This window comes from Passer domesticus, chromosome 4 (genome assembly GCF_036417665.1).
Source record: "Passer domesticus isolate bPasDom1 chromosome 4, bPasDom1.hap1, whole genome shotgun sequence".
In the NCBI taxonomy this organism is placed as follows: Eukaryota; Metazoa; Chordata; class Aves; order Passeriformes; family Passeridae; genus Passer; species Passer domesticus.
Genome location: NC_087477.1, coordinates 20,325,814 through 20,349,738, shown reverse-complemented (window position 1 = coordinate 20,349,738; position 23,925 = coordinate 20,325,814). Strand labels below are relative to the sequence as shown.

Genomic DNA, 23,925 nt, shown 5'->3' with positions numbered 1-23,925 from the left:
TTAAATTTTTCCCACACCTGATTCAATAACACTAGTGAAAGGCACCCTCTATTAACTAGCTCATTATTTTATCCATTATTATCCAGAACCATAATTTTCCCCCTTTAAAGAGGGATGCAGACAGGAGCAAGGGTGGGGAACCCACCCCAAAATAATGAAAAACAAAATGAGTCAGACTGCATCAGCGCAAATGTCTAATTCAGACTTTGTTTCCTAGCATGGACTTTCCTATGATAGTTTCTGTAAAGCCAAAGGAAGATTCTATGCTAGAGCCTCTGTAAGCCTCAAAAGGCAGCATCCCTCCTCTGGGTCTCATTGAACCTTGGCTCTATCAAGCTGGTGTGTGCTTTAGAACTTATCATCACTTCACTAGAAATTTATAAGGGGCAGCGTTGAGCAACAGAAAACCAAATTGGGATGAAATTCAGATCAGAAAGAATAATTGCCCATGTTTATGGTTCTTTAGGAAACTCATCTGAGTAGTCACAGCTGAGAGCTAGGGAAAGGCTGAAGGCTTCATTTCAGACACAGCAACCTGTGTGCACTAATCCCTACAATGATAATGGGAAAAGGTGACAACAAAGGCATGTGATACCTGTGAAAAATTTGAAATGACACTCACAGAACAATAGAAACCTAAACCAGTAGGAGGGCAAGGGCTGATTTTAACCACGTAATGCTGAGACTTAAAATGGAAGAGCACTAAATGGAAATCTTTTCTGGTTTTCTGTAAAGGGATTCAAATTCCTAACATGAGCACCAGCTTTCACTAAAGGTTGCAATGTGTGTAAAAACAGAACAAATGAAGATGCAAACCCCCAAACATCAAGCCGGTTTTGAAGTCATTTCACTTCCTTTCTCTACAGAGTTTACTTCAGAATTCCATACTTTCATACGGAGCTACTGCTGTGTTTTCCGTACCTCAGGGGACAAAACACAGTACCCCAGATCCCTTAAAAAGGCATCTTTGTCTTTCTATAAGTTGGTTTTAATGCAATAATTTTTTTTTTCCTTCGCTGTTAACAAATCCAGTGGGAAGCAGAGCCACAAAGCCTCCTTTTGTCAGTGACAAGATGCCTTGGGGAACATCTGCACTGCTGCCACAGCCTTTGTGATAGGTTTGAGATCCCAAAACCAGGGCCATGTTATTGTGCCTTTGCACTCAGAACATCAGGAGCAGGTATTTCACAGGCAGTTGATTTAGTTCTGAAGAGAGGTGCAGAAAACCTGCTTGCTTTGAAGGCTGAGGTTCCCACCAGAGTGTCACTACCTGTGACTCTTCTATGTAGAGTTACTCCGTGTAGAGTATTGAGTATATTCCTCCATTGTGGATGTTTTACTGAAAATCTTTTCTTCAATACCTTAGGGAGGTACAACCCAATTACTATTTGGAATGTAGTTGCTAGGGTAGCATGGTTTAAGACATAACTATAATGTTTTCAGTGCCTGAAAAATAACACATCTCTCTAAAAAGATTAACCTGAGTTGAACCAAGCTTGTGAAAACTAGGAGGGTTTTCTTTCTCCCAAATACAATGACTTATTTCTTCCTCGGGATAGTTTTGTGAACTAAATGCAAGCATATCTCCCAAACAGCCAGGCTGCATTGCTTTCTTGTTCAAATTTTTGTTATTTTTTATTAAGTATTAAAAGTATTGCCTCTTGTATAATTTCTTCAGATATTTGTTCCTTCTGCAAAACCCCTGATATATTTGTTAGTATTTTACTATTAAAAAAAAGTAAAAGAGTATAACAATTTCATGTTAGAATGTTGTTTTCACATAATAAACTGCATTTCATAGTTTAGCAGAATTAGCAGGGCAAATCTTGTCAAGTGTGATCCATCCCAGTTAATTCAACATAATATGAAATTCCATTAGGGAGAGATGCAGCCTAAAGAGAGGACACCTAAACCATACTCAGGGTCTGCAAGACAAGACTCACTTATGACATTCTGGCTTAGCAAAAGCTCTTTTGAGCAGCCATGAAAAGGCTAGAGTTTTTTGTAGGATTTGTTGAGTCAAAGGAAGAGATTTAAAGTTTTAGAGATAGGAGACAAAAGTTGGTAGGTTTTGTAAAGAGATTTCTGAGAGGAAGTTTACCAGTGTAACTGGATTTTTTACTTTCTTTTATTTTATTTGAAGGAGGAAGTGCTTATCATGAAGGGTTCATGTATACACTCCTAGAAATCTCTCACACATAATTATTCTTTCCTAGTGCAATATATTTGTAGAAGTACATTACCTTTCCCTATTCTTTTTGCACTGCAACTTGAAACAGCTTAATAAAAAAAAAAATCCCTCCTGCTGGGTTTTAACAATTGAAAAACTTTATTTTCCCAAACAACCATCACTTGATAATTCCTTAGAAAATGTTATAAACCTAGACTTACAAAATACACTGAAGAACAGAAGCTCTACGGAGTCCCTAATCCTCCATTTCTAAAAATTTAAGTGATCTTCTATTCATTTACACTACAATACTCTAACTGGGCAAGAATGCAGGGAGCTTGTAGCTGTCCTGTTTGCCTTACAAACACCTCTTGAAGTTTCGCACAGACTAAACTGCTCATGCTGCACCTGCTGCACAACAACGACAGGTTCAGATGACCCAGTAATAATTGCAGCCTTATTAAAGAAGAAGTCTATGTTAATTTTAGGGGATTATTGCAAACCAAATCATACATTGTACATACAGGGTATATACAGTGCAGGCACCTGGCTTCTGTCTGCTTTTCTTTAGGAAAACAGACTAGACATGCACAAGAACTCAAGGTTCAGCATCCATTCATCTTTCAAAACATCCACACATCAACATGCAGGGGCATCTTTACATGCACAGGTACACACAAACCACATGCTTTTCTTCTTCAGCAACACTACTATGGCATCTTGAGGAAACAAGAATTATCTATCATCTAAAGCCCTCTAGAAAGGTCAAAAAATAGGTTTTTACCTTTGGAATTCAAAAGCATTGGAGAGTTGCCCCATATAACAGGAAATCTTGCCGTCTGCAGGCCTTGAGTCAAAGTATATATCTTATCACCTTTTTGGTAACCAGTGAAATAAAGATAACAAGAGAAACGTTCAGCAATCATATTTCATCATGTATGACACACAGTTACTTAAAGCAGCCATCTGTACAGAAAAGTAACTGTCAGTGCACTTCATACAGAGAAGGACAAACAATGCATTGTTAAAATATTTTTGCACCAAATGTGTAATTTTGAAGATCTGGATAAAATTTCAGTCTTTAAATAAATCTTTGCCTAAAAAAAAAAAAATACATGACATTCTACAAATATTCCTGGCCAGGTACTAAATCATCAAAAGTTGTAAGCACTATCAATTATTCACAGTGAGTGTGGTACAAGCATGGATGCCTGAAGTCATGATTTTATGGCACAAATTCACCCAGCTGAGAAGCTTTGAAAGAACAATAAACTCCTGTGTGTTTTGTGGGGGGATTGCAGTGGGGGCTTGAAAAGCTATTTACTGGCATCTGGGTTTCCAGAAAAAGACCATCCATACCAGCTCACAGTCAAATTCAGATCTATTTTGGAACAGAGTAATCTGGCAAAAATAAGCATTTTCTTGCATCAGAGGAGTGATCAAATCACACAAAGTATATATAATGCAGTTCTCCAATTCTTTGTGCCATGATTCATGGCAAATTCTACCTGTTAGTCACCAAACTGGGCTATAGCAGGAAGGTTTTGGCCTTCACAAGTTAGGCTGAATAGACTCTAAAGATTTTGATATTCAACAAAAATGCTATTTAGAATCATAGATTTAACACTTAATTGTTAGGCAATTATGTCATGTTAGAAAAAACCCAGCTCTATTTTTCCTCAGGGTAAAAAATTTAGGCACTTTGTTAGTTTTATTTTAAAATATCTCCTAATATTTAAAAGGAATTTGTATATTTTTACTGTTGATCAATTTTATTTTTATATACTTTATTAATCCTTTACTCCAAAAGTAATTTTGCTGTCAGAATTTTTAAGTGTTTCTTATAACCATGGATTTGCCTTTATCCAGAATACCTGACTAGTACTTAAATTCTGAAAACAGTAGAAAGAATTATTTTTTTTACTATATTTAAAAGTAAATAATACCTAATATGAAATATAGGTTACTTCATATTTAAGTAAAGCAGAAGATATGCAAAAAAAACCATTTAAATAAACATATTTCTTTTATTAGCTTAGAGGGTCATTTTTTTATTAGTTCATTATATAAAGCTATTAAAAATTGTATCCTCTAACTCCACATCTTGAATTAGGCAGCATTAACAATGCTCCTTTTCTATAGCATTCACATCACCACTTCCTTGCAAGAGTTCCTTCCTTCATTGTAATTTTCTGTGGCTCCAGGTGTGGGGGGATATCCTTATCAATTTCGTAATTTATCTTCATGGCATGGATTATAACCACACAACAAAAGACAGTGGCACTAATACATCTGGAAGTGATAAAAGGATAAGATCATAAAAGCCACTTTTGAAAATATTATCTGTGCAATCAATTCTATCTTTTGATATAGGGAAGCTGTTGTCTTTGGATCAATACACACAGAAAAACTGTGTTCTTTTATTTATAATATTCAAATTTTAGGCAAATGTTGTGTCTTACATGAGCAGGTTGAATGGACTAGTCCCATGCATCCAAGCCATCTTAAACAAGAACCAAATCCCATTTTATAACCATTCCCGAAATGCATTAATAGAAAAACAAACCAAAAAAACATTCACATAAATCTTAACAGAAATTAAAATGCCATGGAGAACCTAGAAGCTCAGAATTGGAAACAGCTTTTTAAATACTTATAAACACAACCACAGACCAGATAATCATAGCCTAAACTTGCAAAAAGTGTTTTGTATATTCTGTTGAAAATTTCCAGTTTTAACATTATTTTAGCATGCCTACATAAGCCTAGTGATGCTTCCACCTAATTCATTTGCCTCTCTGATAAGATGTAAGAAGAAATATTAATGGCATTTTGAGAATCAATCTAATTTTAGGAGAAATTTACAATATTATCTTTTAGTTCCTGGTCAATTGAAGGTCCATCAAGCCATTATTTTTGAGTTGACCAAAATGGCACAATATAGTGCAGTTGCTGAAAAAATACAGCACAAAGTAGGACATTTTAAGGGGAAAGGGAAGAAAATAAACTATCATATTTGAATAGAAACCTTAAGCGTAATGTGACTGCTCTATTCTTGTTATTGCTGTATTTAATAGAAGAATACCCTGGGAAATAAAACAGCAGGTTATACAGACTAGGTAGAGACATTGTCAGGGAAAGGGATGAAGATGACATTCTCTTTAAATACCATCAGTCAAAAAAATTGTTTACCTGAAGGATAAATGAAAATGTTAAAAACTCCAATCCTTCTTCAACAATGCTGTTAAATACGTATGTTTCCTCTTTTCAGCTGTATTTGCTTAAAGTCAAAAGAGATGGCAAACACTTATATTTATAGCCAAATGTCCTGTATAACACAGAATGTTATTGTATTCCATATCTGTGCCCAAGATTGTTACTGCCTCTCTAAGACCCAGCAGCTGGAAATGGAACAGTGCAGGGAGGTGGTGCGGGTACATTTTGGTTGCAGTCACTCAGGTTGAAGCTCTCCTGCTCTTTCCCTTTCATTCTATTCTCTCAGGGAAAGCTGAGGCACCACAAGGCAGAAGCTCCCTTTTGTTTTCTTTTGTTTTTCTCCTGAGGGTGTTGCTTCAGGCAGGTCTCCAGAAGCTGCATTTTTGCAATCTTAAAACTGCTTCAAGGCAAATTCTGCAAATACCTGTCTACAAGGAATAGCACCACTCCACAGGGTTACCTGTAACAAAGAACAAGAATTTAAAAATTCTTAGATTAGGAGATGGCTGTATTTGACAGCAGCTTAATCTCCAACTATGAGAGTCTTTAAATTATATATAATTATTTTTAGAAAGAGTCCTCATAATGTTCAAATGAGGGAGGGGCTACATTGTACTGCTCAGAGAGGAACAGATTCACAGTTCCCTTGGGAAAACTGGGAAGGCACAGTCCCTCTCCAGGCATCCAAACAGGTGCCAGAAGTAAGCAAATGATGCATCCAATTCCTGCCCAGCATGCCTGGCATTCTCTCTCATGGCTCATGGAGCTCATCTCTGTAATGTCCTTGGAGCAATATGCTAGCATAAGGGAGGGATGAGAGAAGAATCTGTACCTTCCATTGCAACTTTTTTATCTCATGCAAGAAAGAATGACTCTCATTGTCCTTCCTGAGCTTTATAACACAGAATATACCATGCTGCAGCTTATATTCATGGCTCACCATAAGGTCAGCTGCTGCTGGTGTCTGGGGCTCAGCAGCAACCAGCAAACATTGACATTGCAATGACTTCTGCTTTAGTGTTGTAGTCAAGCCCATAATACACGCTCAATAAGCTGAACATTCCCTTCTGTTTCCACTAGACACGTCCCTAATTTTGCTCTTTGTGGAGAAAATACTTCTAACATCCAGCCACAGAAAGTCTGTTAGAGATTCTCACCTCTAGAAACATCGCCCCAAGAATAACAGGGTGTGGGGTGAGACACACACTAGAGCTTCTCAGCAGGAGAAGTCCTGTGAGGAGATTCTCTGCCTCACAGGAATGAAAATCAACCTCAAAGAAACTTCTGGTGTGAAATTACCAGGAGCTCATTTCAGTTTAGAAGCTGAACCCTAGAGATAATAAAAACAGTTTGAAACACTTTTGCAGATCACCATCAAAGGGGAAAAATACAGAATGAGTCATGAAAGCAACCCTTGACCCTATTTTGTTGGACACTGTTGGAAGAAGAAGACTATGAGGTTTGCAGGTCCAAAAATAATTCAAAACAATAAATTTTTGTTAAAAAGTATTTCATATCAGCTTAAGTTTTTACATTTACAAGCAATGGAATTGTATATAATTGTTTTACATTTTATAAAGGTATTTTGGTTCCTTTTTAATTGAAAATTCTACCAGTCTTTCTGAAAAGTCAAAGTGGAGCAGTCTAATATTTTTATTGAAGTTTCTCTTCAGATTACTACATTTCCACAAAAGATTTCACTTTAAATGAATCAACATATTTTAACTGAGAAGAACTCCTTCAGAAAGATTCTGTCCAGCTCTACTCAAAAGAAGAAAATCTTTTAACTCTTTAGTGGAGACTGCCATCAAATCAAATCAGGGTGGTGAGCTCCATCAAGCAGCCAGCAGTGCTACAGCTGAGCCCATCCACTGTCTGTCTTCCACTCTTCACCTGCCATTTCAGTGGTGTCTCCCTTTGCTGCCCAAAAATGAGACACTGGAAAAGTCTTAGAATGAGCAGCACCAACCTGAGGCAGTCAGGCAAGGATTGGCAGGGAGAAGAAACTCTGTATTTGTGAAGATTTGACACCACCAAAAACCTTTCCTGGGAATGGGACTCATCCTGCTGAGATGTTGGCTGTCCCAACAACAACAGAGCTGTCACATGTGGAGGAAATTTCCACGTGGACCACTGTCACTTTCATATTTTCTGGAAAATCCCTTCACCCAGGATTTTTCCCCTGGGAAGCTGAGGAGTCTCAGAGAAAAAGGAAAACAATGTTATCTCATTTTCTTCTCCTGTGTTGTGCTGCTTTGGAATTTGGTTAAAGATTGTTTATCCAACAAGTGATTGTTTCATTGGTTTCTGCTGTTAATTATTTTGACTTATTGGCCAACAAGGGCCAAGCTGTGTCATGGCTCTGGAGAGAGTCACGAGATTCATTATTATCGTTTTAGCCTTTTGTAAGTATCCTTTCTGTATTCTTTAGTATAGTTTAGTTTAGTATTCCTTAATATAATGTAGTATCATAAAACAATCAATTAGCCTTCTGAGAACATGGAGTCAGATTCATCATTCCTTCCTGCCACGAGGGTCCCTGCAAATACAATAGACCACTACAAAAAAGCAAATATAAAGCAGAAACAACTGAATGCTGTTGCAATATCTTATAAAAATATCTGAAAAATAGGACTACAGAAACACCCAGGACAGATATCAAATGGCAGGTTGTGATGTCCCAGAAGAGAATATAATCCTGCAGATTCTGTGCAGAGGTAAAATAGAAGAAAGTCTATTAAATCTCAAACTCATTAATTCTTAGGACTACATTTAAATCTGTTATAAAAGAATATAAATGCATTGATTGATGTGTTTATGCCAGCCTGATGCTGGCTTTTAGTCTCTGCTTTTCCAAGAACATCTTAGCCACACAGTTCCCATGAAAAGGAGCTGAACTTTGACAAACTCATGCTGAGTGAAAGTATTACATTACTATATGAGAATGCCTTTAGATCTCATTTGCAATTCTTATTTTAAATTCTTACTTTACACCCTGCATAGACTATCTTAATCCAGGTTTCACAACTTTAGATGATATTTTTTCTTTCTCTGTCTGCACTACATATTGCAGTGGCATAAAAACAAAAGGCCTTTAGGTGAAAGGCAGAATTCTGTGTTGTTAAGATCTGGAATTTTGTCTCCTTCAACCATTGCTGTAGAAAAAAAGTTGAGGTATCTTAAATCTAGAAGCCCAACATCTGTTTTATATTCAAGTATATTTGAACTAAAAATCACTTAAAACAATAATTAGGAGCCTGTGCTAACCCCATTTAATGACATACTACCTCTTTGTAATTAAAACTAATCATATAACAAGTCAGCAGTCCAGTCTCAATGTCTTTGTGTGATTTGTTTGTTGACTCACTGTCTTTCATTCTTCTCACACACTCAAGCACTTTAGTCCCCTTAACTCAAAGTCTTAGAGCAGGAAAGCTTTCATCTTTCTTATACAATCATTCAGGAAGTAAAGGGAAATTTCCCTGATCTATTTTATCTATTTTTCTCCTTTGTTTTATAATAAAACCTTTCAGATTTTCTGTAGTTATCCCTTACCTGGGAAAGTGGGAATGAGCTAACCATTCCCTTCCTCCCAAAGCTTAACACCTACCTGTGCCCTGAGATAAGAAACCTGCAGAAGATCTGGTTCCCAATTCACTGATGGATCTCTGCCTGCCTAATTAAACTGTGGGCAGAGAACTCTAGCCTATAACTCTGCTCCTCACAGAGCAGCAATTCATCATTTTGCCTTGCAGCTCGTGTTATCAGGACAAGCTTTTGTCATATGGTACATGCCAGTTTTTGTTTTGATAGTTGGCTTTTAATTGAACCATAATGCCATTGCTGACAGAGTTTGGGAGGACTGAAGTTATAAATCATAAATCCATAACTATAGCCCTTATGCTCTTAGAAGTGTCTGAATGTTAAAGGAGCCTGATGCTATTTGGTTTTCCAATAAAAATGAGCTGCTATAAAAAGTCATGGCATGAAGACACAATAACTATTTATGTAGATTTATAAAAGTAAAATAAATGTAACAGGTGGTGAAATAAGCCACCTGATGAGCAAGTTATGATGAGCCTTATTGGAGTAGTCATAACTTCTTTAAAGTATTTGAGTTTATATCCTTGCAGACCTCATGAATTTAGAAATGCTTCAGTGATTTCAAACAACTGACTATAATGACAGGCAATTTGCAGTTAGTAACAGCTTTTTATGGCTACTGCAATTAGTAAGTGAGACCAAGCACAAGTCTTGAATAATACTTCAACTTCTAGACATAAAAAACTGTACAATTAGGGAATATAATATATATATATATATATATATATACATTGCTAGACAAAGGAGTGATGGCAAAAAAAGCCATACTAGCCATCAAAAGCCATTAAAATATTGTGTTTAAAAATACAGAAACTTTCTTAGCCCTCATATTATAGTGAAGCAGTATAGTATTACATTCAAGGCCCCATCCTACTACAAGCATGGATATCCAGGGCAAAATCCCTACAACTAGATAGAAGATGAGGAAGAGGAGAAACCTTCCTCTCCTCTATTGCACAAATTATCTTAATTTTTTTCTTAATTCATCTGTTTTCACTGTTAATAAGCAATTTTGTATATGACCATATGTTTTTTTTTAATAAGACTCAGGTATATTAATTGTGAGAGTGTTCATAACCTCATTTTCAGTTTTACGGCATCTTTCACTTAGATAATTTATAGAGGTACTGTACAGTTACTATAGTTTTAAAGAAGCTCTTAACACATGCATTATGAAGCCACAGTACCTTTCTGCATCTCAGAGATCTGATTAGATCTTTCCACAGTGCAAAACGGATTTTTTATCAGCCACAGAAGTGAAGCACCAGTTTTTCTAGCTAAATATTATAGACATAATTTGTAATCAGCAACCATTGTAGAAAACCTTAGTTTCATTATGTTACTTTTTAAATTAATTGAATGATACATAAAAGTGGCAAGGCTTTGGCTTAAAGATTATTTCTACTTCAAAAAAAATTAATTGAAAAATTGGTTAAAAATCTGAAATTAGCATCAACCAGAGTAGCTGTCATCTAAGTACTGCTATTTTGCATGTCTCCTAATTTAAAGAAAGTAGCATCTAAAATTATTCTGCATTTCAGTTTTGCAGGTTTCAGGTCACAAAATGATCCTGCACACAGCTTATTTTACAATATAATAGCCGATGGGGTATTGCTAAGGTTTTAATCTTCCTGAAACTGCAGTTTTGAAATTAGAGATATTTATCACTCCATTTAACCAGCTCCAAAGACATGGAAAACTGTTTAGTCAGTATTTCCAGAGTCCAATCACACAATCATGACAGGTTCTTTCCAAGCGTTAACCGACAGCTCACCAGTTCCGTCACCTAATGCGTCCCAGCACGATTGACAGAGGGACAAATCTTTTCCTCAGGAGTTTGAGTCACATCAAATTAGTCACACAGCAATGTTAGTAACATATAACCTGCAAAGATGTAATGTCTTTCTGATTTTATACTTCCCCTGTTCTTATTCAGTCCCTGCCACGCAGATGCAGATAGAATGTCTTCTTGATTTTAAACTACTCCTGCTGCCGCTTGTGCAAGGTTTGAGAATTTGTTTTAAGCTGGGGCAAAGAAGTCACATGACATCTGAAGTTAAAGATATTCAAATGTATCTAGCAAAAACTAATTACACAAATATTGCACTTTTTACTATACACCAACTTTATTACAGAATTCTCTTTGGCTTCAATCTACAGGATCAGACCTCAAAGGCAGGGTTCTTACAATATATATTCCATATATACCATTATAACCAGATTATATGAGAGTCTTATTTGAACCTGGCCTAGCAGAGATATTTGGAGCTCTTTGTTGAACTGATAATTTGATTTACGGTTCTGGTGGCTTTGCTCCCAAACAAATTCATAAACTAACAAAAGAAAGCATAAAACCCATACAGTGGATGTGATCCATTTTCCTCAGCAGCCATTCTGAGATATGCAGTTAAAGTGAAGTGTCAGTCTCAATGGCATTGTAGACTTACTGGGAAAAAAGTCCTTCTGTCTCTGCTGCATGACCAGGCTTGGATTTTGACATAAAGATACCTACCTAGGGCCTGAGAAGAACACTTTTTTTAGCTCAGTTGCAGAATAAAAGAAAGGAGTCTTCCTGAGATTCCCATTACTCAACATGAATTGCCTCAGTTTCAAGTACACAGGCACTCACTATTAAACAGAAGAAAATGGTAGAATGTGCTATGACTAAAAAATGCAAATTTATATTATTGTTTGTTGTAATTGTTATGATATCCAAAAGCACATAAATATCTTCAATTAATTCACAGATATGCCTTTCATGCTTAGAGCACTGTTTTCATTATTTCAGAAAATGTTTCTACAACAAAACAACAAAAGTTCTTATTAATTCTTTTAGAATGCAAGTCTTACCTTTGCTTCAGTTTTAAGGATCCCAAGTCCTGCTGTGCAGTGTTGTAAAAACAGAGAGCACCTCACTTCTCCAGTGATGCCATGCACCATGCTAGAGGTCTGGAATCAACCCTTCATAAAATTTCCTACACATCAACCTGTGTAGGAAATCTCAGGCTGATGTACACATCAACCTCATTGATTTTGGGGGATTTTTTGCCAAATTCCAACTGATTTAATAGGACAGTAATAACAGTTTTTGCTGGAGTCTTTCTCCCTCAGAAGTTTGTTCCCATACCTCAATCATGCACTCTGGAACACAGCACCAGAAAATAATTTCACCTTCACATTTCAATGACTAAATTTGAGCTCTGAATCCTCATACATATTCCCTTCCTCTGTGAAGTGCAGCATTCCTTAATATGTCTATTCCTGCTGTTTGGAGAACCAGCACATCACATAGAAAAAACAAGCTTACCTTGCAGACTTTTCCAGACTGTGGATCCTCGCTTGTATAAATCTATCATTTCTTATGGAAATAGAAATTCTTATGGAAATTCCTTAATTGCACACCTTTGAGATCTCTGACTTGCTGTTGACTTTGGCTAAAGATAACAGAGCAATGAAAAAAAAATATAAAAGAGGTTATCATTGGTTGACACGAGCTGACAGAGAAGTTGCTTTTATTTTTGAAATATGGGTCTGGTACTAAGTTCTGTTAATGAAGAATGTGAAACTTACTGAAATATTAACAACATCCTCTTAGTTCTTTTTAATAGTAATCAATTTTAAATTTGACCCACATGGGTTTTTTTCTCTTGAGGTACAAGGATCCTGAAGACTTGGTTACTTCTTTCTCAATTGGCCATTGACCTGCACTTATTGCACTGAGACATCTAAACTTTCCTTTGCACCACCTGTTAAGTATTGGATTTTAAAAGAACTTTACTTACAGCGCTGATTTATTTTTCATTGAAGTATTCTCAATCCTCCAAGTAGTGTGAAAAATCTTGATGTCAGTTCATGGACTCTTAATGCCTCTAAGCTCTCAAAAAAATTACAGCTGTACTTTGGGACTTCCTCAAATCCTCCCCAAGTTTAAAGTAGAATATATTGCTGCCAACTCAAATTATTTATTTTCTCCTACAACTCAAACTACAATCTGCTACACGTCAATATAAACAATTACTGTTATTTGTTCACAAAAATGGGTGCCTCCAAAGTTAATTTGTATTTGTACACAAATATGATTTCTATTTGTGTGTGGACTTTTTTGATAATGCTCTTGATACTCTGCTTTTAAATTATGTATTAACTGTTTAGACAAGTAGTCTCAATTTTTCTTTATTGCCAGAGAGGTGATATCAGGGATGAAAAGGATGAATTTGCCAATAACTACTATTTATATTGGCTTAAATGAAAGTGTATTTTATCATTTATGCTTCCATATGGCATTGTGGATCTGCATAATAATGTATGATAGCCATGATAAAAAGGACATTCTGTCATTTTAAAGAAATGAAGCCAATTGCTGAGACAGATGAAAACAACTTCAGCACCATTGAAGTCAACTTCTACTGATTTAGTCTTTTATATACATCAATTTTTCAAGTTCCCAAATTAAGTTCAAGTAAGGCTGAAAAACATTAGAGTTTTTAATTAATAGTACTTTAAATATAACCTCAAAATCCTTTTAACTGTCCACAAAACAAAAATGTATACTCACAGCATAAGAGAATTTTTTTTCCTCTTTTGTTTTGACACTGCATAGTTTATGAAAGCAGCCTAGTCCAAATATTTTGAATAAGATCTCTTAGTCTTTGTGCAATGTTTAGTTAATCTCACTGTTTTACCCCCTACATCAATGAAGATAGCCTGGACTTGCACAGCTGACCCGAATAGGAGTCACTGCTTCCCAAATTTCTAATTACTAATTTACAGTGCTTCTATACATAACTAAAAAGTTCCTAAATTAAAAAAAAATAAAATTCTGGGGCAACCTTGGCTAGTACCAGCTCCGCATGCTGGAACTGCCTTCCTTGGATGGCACCAAATCCCTCTGCACACATTTACAGCTGGCCTTTCAACACTGCCATGGGCTTCCCATCTTCTCCTGCGCATTTATTCTGATTTTATTCAGTTCTTTTGTTGTTTTTTTTTTAATACAGTTATAAACACAACAGGACATTTTCAACATGCCACATTAGACATCACATGGTGATAATTATTCTCCTGCGGTAGCAAGTTTTTTACCATTATTGCTGTCCTACGTCTAAAAGCTTGTCAGTGCCTGCAGTACCTGTCTTGTATTTGAGTCACACATTATTTACACAAGTTATTATTGGTAATTATAAATGTAGTCTTCCCATTTCTTATGTTCATCTTATGTTCATCTTCCCATACATCCAGCACTCTGTGACTACGTTAATTGCTCTTGTCAGTCCCTTTGGCTGTGTCAGCCTCTCCTTAAACCCTTGCTGTGACTTTGAATAAATTTTTCCTTATCCCATCTTATTGTCACAACAATAATACCCTTTTAGTGGCAAGGTTTAGGAGAATGAAAATGCATTAAGGAAGAAAATGAGACTAATAATTTGAGAAATAATGCTATGTTGATCCTCAAGAGCTGCTTTGTCTCTTAGTAACTTAACAAGAATTAAGACAACAGAGCAAATCACTGGCAGCATAATAATAATACCAATGACAATAAAAGGTTTGTATAATCCCTCAGAAATAAAATGTTATCAAGACAAGTCAACGTTTTTTTTCTCAATGATTCTTTTTTTTCTTTTTCACATTGTGATTGCAAACTGCTTAGAGGGAAACAAACCCCAAATTTTATTTCAAAACAGAATTTTCAAACATTCACTCAAGAGAAGTTACAGAAGAAAGAAATCCATGTCAAAAAAGGTCGAATCAGTATTTCTCTGTGTTTAAATAAACATTAAAAAGGAAGATAACATTCTATAGAGAAAAAAATACTAAAAAGAAAAAGAAAATAATATTACGTTTTGCATTTTTATTATATTACTTTAAAGTTATTCAGGAAAGAAACCATATTCTTGCAATTTTGTAATGTGAAGCTTTAATTTCTGCAATGGATTGTACAACACAAAGAACAAGAACAATTTTAAATAACAGTGAAATTTTGTGTGTATTGTATGTCATGCCACAAGACAGAAATATGACATGACATACTACATTAACCTGCCAAGATACCATAACTATTACTGTGTGTTTTCAAATGCTGATTTAAAAACCATGAAGAGTTAATAATTCAAATCCTAACCAGATAAAAAATTACTTTTATATCAGTGATATCTCTGGGGATAAGCTTATAATTGAAATGCTTGGTTTTGAACACTTTGACATTATTACTCAATGAAATGAGCATGAGAAATGGTTCATCAAAAGCATAGAGAAAAGAAAAAGGGGATTAGCATTTTAAACCTGTCCCAAGAGCTTGACTTAGAATGGAGGTAATTTTATATCCAGCTAGAATTTAACTCCTTGTGGTTTCCAAATGGCAGCTCTCTTCACAAAAGAAGAATATTATTTGTGCAAATTATATTGTAATTATTTTGAATTTATTATTATTAATATTAAATACTATTTATTCTCTGATTACCTTAACTTTAAATGGAAAGGCTGCTACTCTGATAATTTTTTTTCTTCTGATATTTTATTTATGTAAGAAAGTGATTCTGACAAGGTTTTACAACAACATTGCCATGCTAGTACAGTTTCTTCTGCTCTTGCTGCACTTTCAGGTTCTTTTCTCCCTTCCTAGCTTCCTTCTTTATCTTTATTTCCTTTCTTATTGCCTGATTTTCTCTCCTTTAACTCTTCTCCATATTTTTATAATCACAAGTAAATTCTTACAAAACTTAGGAAGCCTTCAGATAGATCATTACTAATATAATTACAGTATGGAGAGCATAGTGATGTTTGAATGTAAATTAGAGTGAGTTTTTACAGTTCATTAGAAAGACTTGGGGATTGAATTTAGTTTAATCAAAGCTTGAGTGCTCCCAATATACACAGCACATATGCAGTGAAAAAAAAAAAGAAAGCCTTAATACAGACTCAGAGATTGAAGATGAACATCGTGCCTTGCATCCATTTACAGGATTCAATTCAGGGTGCACCACATATCCCCAAACCTAACAGCCTAATGGAGCTGAATTAGAAACAATTGCATGCAATTCAGTAATTCCCAAATGAATATACTTTACTCCATTTTTCTTCCTCTTTTCTGCAATCATTTTTCCGCAGACAAACAGGTACTGGGGCAGACTCTTGTCCCCCATCCTGCTGGTGTTTGCCAGACTCCTGCCTGATGGCAACAAAGGAAAACCCTGCAGCATTTTCTACTTTATCTGGCCTAAGGTCAGTTCAGATGCATTTGGCACTTTACCTGGTAGAAGAAAAGGGTGCATCCCACCGCTGATTCCCTGCTAGCACTGTCACTGTTTCCAGACTGTAATGCACCCTGGGAAGGTGCATTCTCAGGAGGAGAGCCCCTGGAGATCCATTCTCCTATAAACTGTGAGCACTCCTTGTGTATAGAAAACATATCTCACACCTGCTTATGGGAAAAACATATATATATATACATATACAAGGTATATATCCTCAAGATAATTAACCAAAATAAAATACAGATTTCATTTCCTCTCAGAAAACACCTCTGTGGAAATTCCCTACCTGGCTGCCCGTTTCCCACCAAATTTGGTTTGCAATATCTAAAAATGTTCAAGGTGTCAATCCGGTTGCTAAGACTTTGTTCAGTGTTAAAAGTTAAAGCAATTTTCATGCCATGTTAAACTGCTTGCTCTATAGATTTCACACATTATCTTCAGATGCTGGAGAAAGGAGAAAGGCAGAGCCAGCGGAAAGGCCACAGAACATGCAGGGGCTTATTGGCAAACATCCACTGGCTGCTTTGGGAAGGGGATTGGGTGGAATGGGTTGCTGATGCAAAGATCTCTTTAAGGAGATCAGAGTAGAGCATCTATGATGCAGGGCATGTGTGTGAAGGCAGATACCAGCTGTACAAAAATAATTAATAGTAGTAGTAGTAGTAGTAAAATATAATGAAGAATTCACAGTTTAGTGTGGAAAGGTACAATCTGTAGGAGAGATTGCTGATGTTGAAGGCATTAGGTCCTGAAAGAGTGAGGAGGATACTGCCCCAAGTGCATTTGTGAGCCACAAATGGCCTGTGGCCGGTGCTTCCTGTGGCTTCCTGGGCTGCCAGCTGCATTACCCTGGCTTTAATTAGCTTATCATCTGCAGTGGGATTTTCCACTGCTTGGAAAGGCCTGGCATGTCTTTGTGTTAAGTTTTTGCTGCCTTAAAAATCAGGATTCATAATGGAAAATATGACATACCCTTTAATTATAGGGGAGCAAACAAAGCAGTAGGAGAAATGTAAATGCAGCCTAATAGTAACTTCTTCATCTCATTGTTAGAGTCAGCTGACATGATGGCAGATGTGGGCAATGTCTGTGTCTTAAGCAGCAAGACCTGCAATCAGGTTTCTAAAACGTCCCTCATTTGCCTCTCTCGTGGGACTTTTATCTTGCAAAATGAATCAAGGGAAAAATGGGGGGTGAGTAACAGGAAAACAAAAAGATCACACCAAAAGTCTGGACAGGGCACAGCTTAATTGAATTGTGATTTGTTGGGCTTGTAAGCACTCCCCAGGAAGGAATGTCATCTTAATCAAAAGCTGTCCAACTTCACCTTCTTTTCAGCAGGAAAACTTTAAATGAGACAGTTCAGGATTTTGATTTCTGAGGGGTATTGGATCACATTCACCCACAGGGCATTTAAATATAAAATCCTATTTATATGCAAATTCTTTAGTATTCATTTAAAGTGGATTTTTATAAACTGACCATTCTATTCCAGTTTTCATGTTGGTAAAACATCTTCAATAATGGCAAAATGAACAAATACAACCAGCACAGGATGGTCAGGTAGATCCTGGACTTTCCTGGGACATTCCTGTGAGTTCTTGAAATGTGTAACTGTAAAGTTTAAAAAATGTCTTTTATAGAACGACTCAAGAAGAGAAAGTCCTCAGAAAAGGCTCTTTTGATTACTCTGGCCTTAATTAGAGAGATAACTTATACTGGGGAAAGTTCAGAATATCTACCCAAAAGCCAAAGGAAATGAAAATATGTTTTTTCTACAGAATCAAACTTGTTTGTTTTTTTTTTGTGTGTGTGTGTTTTTGTTTGTTTGGGTTTCTTTTTTTTTGTGTGTGTGTGTAGTGGGGTGTTTTTTGGTTTTTTTTTGTTCTTCTGTTTTTTTGTTTTGTTTTTTTTTTTTCTGTTGTTGTTGGGTTTTTTTCCCCAGAAAACTCAGGTCAAACACTGTCAGAAACCAGAAAACATTGATGTCTCCAGACATTTTAGGATGCCTGAAATGCCTGTGTGTCTGTGATGGGAGGGGCAGGTAAAGCCCTGCCCAGGAGAAGCAGTGAAATGCCCCAGCCCAGAGCCTGGCAGAGCTGTCCAGCTGGTAGCTCTAGATGTGTTGTTCTATACCTTTTCTGTCTTTGTCTTTCTCTCCTTCTGCTAATTCTCTTTTCATGAAACATTTTGGGTAACTTAACATCTCATGGGATTAAAGTTTTTAGTTTATATGGCTGAGCTAAAAGTTAATGCTCCAAGTGTTTTATATTGAATTTGGTTTTGTATTTAAACCTTTGCCAAATCCCCTTGATTTTCTTTATCTTGCCAATAAACTTTTGTGTAATATTGACATCTAGAGACTATCTGGTTGTTTTTTCTCCTTTGTGCCAACCCGGAGTAAAGGAACCTCAGAGCATTTGAATGTTCTGGGGTGTTAAAAATACTTAATGTGTAAATTTTACCTTGTCCAGCTTTTCAACGTAATATCCTTTAGATATTTGTAGAAGAAAATGCTTCATTATCAGAGCACCTCTGGCTGCAATGAGGAAGTATTTGCTGTTTCAAGGGATTCTTTTTGATAGCAGTTTCAATGAAAACAAGTAATCTGGGATGGGACAGATTACTTTCACTCACCCACAGTGAAATTCAATTGAAAAACCAAGCATAAATTTGTGCTGCATCTCACAGTTTTACTGGCAGTGTTTGAGCACCAGCACACAATGCCACTACCCACAGTTATTTACATTCCTCACTTCCAGGAACAAATGCCTCAACTCAAAAAACACCTCAACTCTTCTTGCAGCCATCCAGCTTTAAGGATTAATACACCAAATAGTTGGAGTCCACCCCTAACCTCCTCTTTGGATTGAAGAACACAGTAATTCTACTGAAAGACTGACTATATCTTTTTCTTAACATCCCTCGAGTTTTGAAGGCAGCAGAACATATATCCCAGTCCTGCCTGCTGGAGCTTTGCATTAATGTAACTGGCCAAGAAGATGAAACTCGTATAATATGATCAGCAAAATTACTCAGAGAAGCTGAGGTGATTAAGGGAGAGAGTTTGGTGGTCACATGTCTCATACTCAACCCTAGAATGTTGTAGGCATGATAATGGACTGCTTTGAAAATGATTGCAATATTTGTTGATTTAATCAAATTTCCTGTAACAGAGCAGTTCCCTCTTTTCCTGGAAGGAAGTTAGTGTTTCCTTACAACTTTTATCCCTCCAAGGCTGAAATCATCTTCGAGCAATAATGAAGTATTGAAGATTGTGCTGGATTTGGAACAATACACAGAAGTGGCCATTTCATACACCATCTATCTTGTAAGCACACATAATTACAGAAAATTACATCATTTATCTGAGTACTAGTAGCCTTCCTGGTAATAACACTGCATGGAAAATCAGGTATTAATTCAAGTATATTTGTGTCACAAACACTCAAATGTTTCTTCTAGATTTACCCAATAATTTTATGAGGTTAGAGAGAAAAGACAGGTGACTTCAAAAGTTTAAGCTCATTGGATAAAAGAGACATTAATATTGTTAATCTCTAGTTCTGGAATTCAATTGACAAAATGAGTGATAATGCTTTTATTTGCTAATTCTTAATACTGTGTAGATCATGTGACATTTGAACTTAACAGTATTTTTAGTTTTTAAACATGACTATAGTAGGTTCACTGCTGATTGCAACACTCTTGTTGCCTCCAAACTATTCTCAAAATTAATCTCTCACTTTCATCTTTTACATTGTTCTCTAATACATTAAAATAAATAGTTTCTTTTTCAACAGGCATGCATTATCACTGATTGGACTGGCAGGAGCTGTACTATTTACATTTCAGTGAAGATTAATAATCTTTGGTGTCTTTTCCCTTTTGGTTGCATGTATCAGTATGAACCAAATTCTGTTGCATTATCATAGCTAAATCAAACAAGGTAATGTGTGAAAACATATTCACTATTTATAATTTATAAATAGTGTCACTATTTATAACTTCTATATATCTGTATTGTATTCATGGATTCATTAATTTCTTCTAATAATGCCCACTCTTTAGAAACAAAACTGCCAAATCATTTATTTGATGAATGTAATCATTTGGCATCTTCTAATTTTTTACAAGTGGTACACAACTTCTATGAATTAGTTCACAATTCCCAATCATTTACTATGCTGAAAAAGGACATTTCATCCTACAATTTCCTCCTTATCTTTCAGTTATTTTTCTACAATCCTAATTCATTGGATCACTAAAGCAGCAGGGCACTTTGTCCCCTGATAAGCTAACATTTATAGCTTTTATATTGAATATTAGATATTCTAATGTGAGCAATGTTACTGATATTAGTTTTAATGCAGAAATTTTTTCCAGACTCCAGGGAAAAGAAAGATGCCACTTTAACAGACAAAACACTGCCCTAATCAATTCTAAACCTATGAAGTAAGTTTACCCTCAAATGTTAAAATCAATAAGCAACAGAAGAAGGGATGATGAGGCTGAATCGAAACTCAAGGTAATTTTTGTGATATCTCTCCAACAGATGGAAGACCTGCTAAAATACTAAAATGATCTGCTTACCATTTTCTTGAGAAGTTCCATCAAATTTCACTCAGTTTCTAATTTAAATTTATGTTCTTTTATGTACAAGAGTAGTCATTGTACTATAATACAGAAAACAAGCTTGTAAATAACTTGTCATCTATAACAGCAGAATTCCAAACTTTAAATAAAGGCACTGTATTTTCTCTAAAGTTCCATCAGGCAGTATCTATTAAAATCATTGTGGAAATGAAATTGGGAAGAAAAGGAGTCCCTTTTCCAGTGTGTTAAATGGAAACATGCTTTGAAATCAAACAGATTTTCAAAGCTTTGCTATAGCAGAAATAAGAAATGAAAAATATTTAGAGTCAAAGACAAAATCAAAACATACAAAAGTTCTTAAAAATCTATAGTTTCCTACTAAACAGTATTCCAGCTGCACAAAAGCAGATAAAACCCCCAAAGATCTAGTGCCATCACACATGTTTTAAAATTCCTTTTTTCTCTTCATTAGCTAAAGAAATCTATCATTTGGAATCAGATTCAAAGGTGTACTGAGACATGACCCATCATTTACAGGTTTAGAAATATTTCTATCTTATTTCCTCGCTTTCCACTTTAGATTAATTTTTAATTAATTTATTTTTTTTTTTAATGCAGAATAGAGAAGGTTTGGTTGTCAGCTATACCTGTTTTTCTCTGAAGTGATTAATGGAAGCAAACTGTTACTCTGGACCTTTCTGGAAGGAACTGGAGTGGAAGGTATCCAAATCTTTCAGTAGACACTTAGATTTCAGAATTATCATTAGTGAATTACCCTTATGCATCCTTTTAATAATCAGCTTTAATAAGGATAAAAGTTTATCTCCTATCCTCAGATGTAATTACAACATACTGCTGATCTTTACTAAGCCTACAAACAGAATACTTTTTAATACTTGGCCCTTGGGATCAAAACCAAGTCAGAGATTAAATGAAGTCAATTTTTTTTTCATCAGCTCAATATAATACAAAATAAAATACAGGGAGTATCCACAATGATTTTGTATTCAGACTTTGCTTTGTATTGTGTTCAAACATTAATCCTTCCATACACTATAAAAGATTAATGCAAAAAAGGTAACTAATTGTAAAAGGGTGCAATAAGGTTCAGGTTAGTTCCCTTTTGTATTAGGCAAAAATAATATGTTTGAGATGGAGAAATTAAATTTTCTGAAAGAGGTCAGCACAGGAATCAAATGAATCCTTCTGATTCATGCAGAGTCATGCATTAACCACTTGAGATTTGGAAGGAAAAGACTTAAAGCTTTTTTTCTTCCTGTACAGATAATTTCCTTTAATAACTAAGATGCTATTTTGTCTTCAGAATATCAACTTTACAGATTAGTTGAGTTTTGAAGGTCCTCCAGAGCACAACATCTATGATTAAACACTTTCTAAAGTTCATTGAACTAGCAAAAGTGGAAATTCCATTATTTTAGCAAGAGCAGGCATGTCAAATTTATCAATGCATGATAGGACTGAGGATGGAATAAAGGTAAGGAATCTAAGTTTATAACATATTCATAGGGTGCAGAAGTTATTATAAACCTCATTAATGTGTGGTACAGCAATCGAAGGAAAAGTGCAGCTATTGTGACTCTTGTTAAATCTAAATTGTGAGCAATTACCTTCAAAACTTTTAAAAGACAGCAATCTGTAGGCAGCAGAATTGTGCAGGCATGATTCCTTTGGCTTGATTTACTCATGAGAAAAGCCTCTCTTTATAATTTAGCCTCCTAAGGACCTACTGGCATGTGGGAATATATAAAAGCCATGTGCAGTGATACAGCCTCTCCACCTCTGGTGAAGCCTCTGGAGCTCCCCCACCCAAATACTTATTCTAGAGAAATCGGGGGAGAAGCACATGCAGGAGCATCTCAGGGAACTCTAAAAGGATTCCTTGAGCCAGGAGATAATGCCATAGAGGGAATTACCTGCTTTTTTTACAAATCTTTTACAGTGCCAAACCACATCCAGAGGTTAACCAAAGCTTAATGCCTGGCTGTTTGAGTATCTTTAGTATGGAAGAGAAAAACATATACAGCTCTGTTCAATTATGCAAAATTCTTAATCTTTGCTTGTTCAAGCAATTAAAAACAAACGTTACTCTTGTATTTCTAAATTTTGTTCTTCAAAAAGTTCCTAAAAATAGAAATCCCATGCTTTGATCATCCATCAAGGACAAGCGTAGCCAAAAGGTGTGGCTATAAAAATATAATAAAATAATTCTACAACACTTTCAATGCATTTGAATTACTCAACTGCCTCATCATTTCAGGCTCAATTAAATTCACTAATAGGAAAGCAGCTGAATAACACAATGTTTCGGTTTACAAGTAGAATAACACCATCTTTCTCAGACTAATACATTGTGACAACTACTGTCCAGAATATATTACTTAAGATCTGAAAGTTTTGATCATAAAAACAACTTTTCCAGGGCTTCCAAACAAATAAAATAATAGCACAGTAAGAGAATGAGTAAAGGTCTTGATGCTAATATTGCAGAAGAAGTGAAAATATTTCTCGGTTAATTTAAACATTTGTGTCTTTGTATCTTTGACATTTGGAGCCAGAGGAATGGGGTGTTAAGAAGTAATTGCATTCACTGCCTTCCAGATATCTTTTATTTGCTCTCAAGTGGATCTGAATTCAAGAAATGGCTCTGCATGTTTGTGTGAATGGGAAAAATATTTCATTTGACATTTTGTTTTCTGGTAACATTTTTATGCTTTTGCACATACAAATAAAGTCTTTGAAATACAAACTCTTTCTATACACACATTAATGAAAAGAGGGCAACAATGCAGCTCTTCTAACTTCCTTTTTATAAGACAAAACATGCCAGCTGAGGATCTTTGACACATCTGACCTTTTTAAAAGATGCCTTTCTTTTACCCAATGAAAATTTTGTACTTGGATCAGTGCTGTGCAAAATTAAGCTAATCCCAACAATCACTAAATAAAGTACTGTGAGACACACTGTGAGTACTTGCAGCAAGCACTACAATGTGAGGGCAGTAACCCTTACAACCATTAAACAGATGAAGTTATGCATGGAAACTAGACTTTTTCCAGCCCTGCATGCCC

General features: G+C 35.7%; 1 long non-coding RNA gene across 1 annotated transcript; it reads right to left on the bottom strand.

The window, feature by feature from the left end:
* Window positions 1–11,509: 11,509 nt before the first annotated feature.
* LOC135300025 (uncharacterized) lies at window positions 11,510–16,366 on the bottom strand. Its single transcript, XR_010361891.1, has 3 exons — window positions 16,236–16,366; window positions 12,297–12,423; window positions 11,510–11,617 (listed from the first exon to the last, which is right to left on the bottom strand). It is a non-coding gene; the product is annotated as an uncharacterized LOC135300025 (long non-coding RNA).
* Window positions 16,367–23,925: the final 7,559 nt, after the last annotated feature.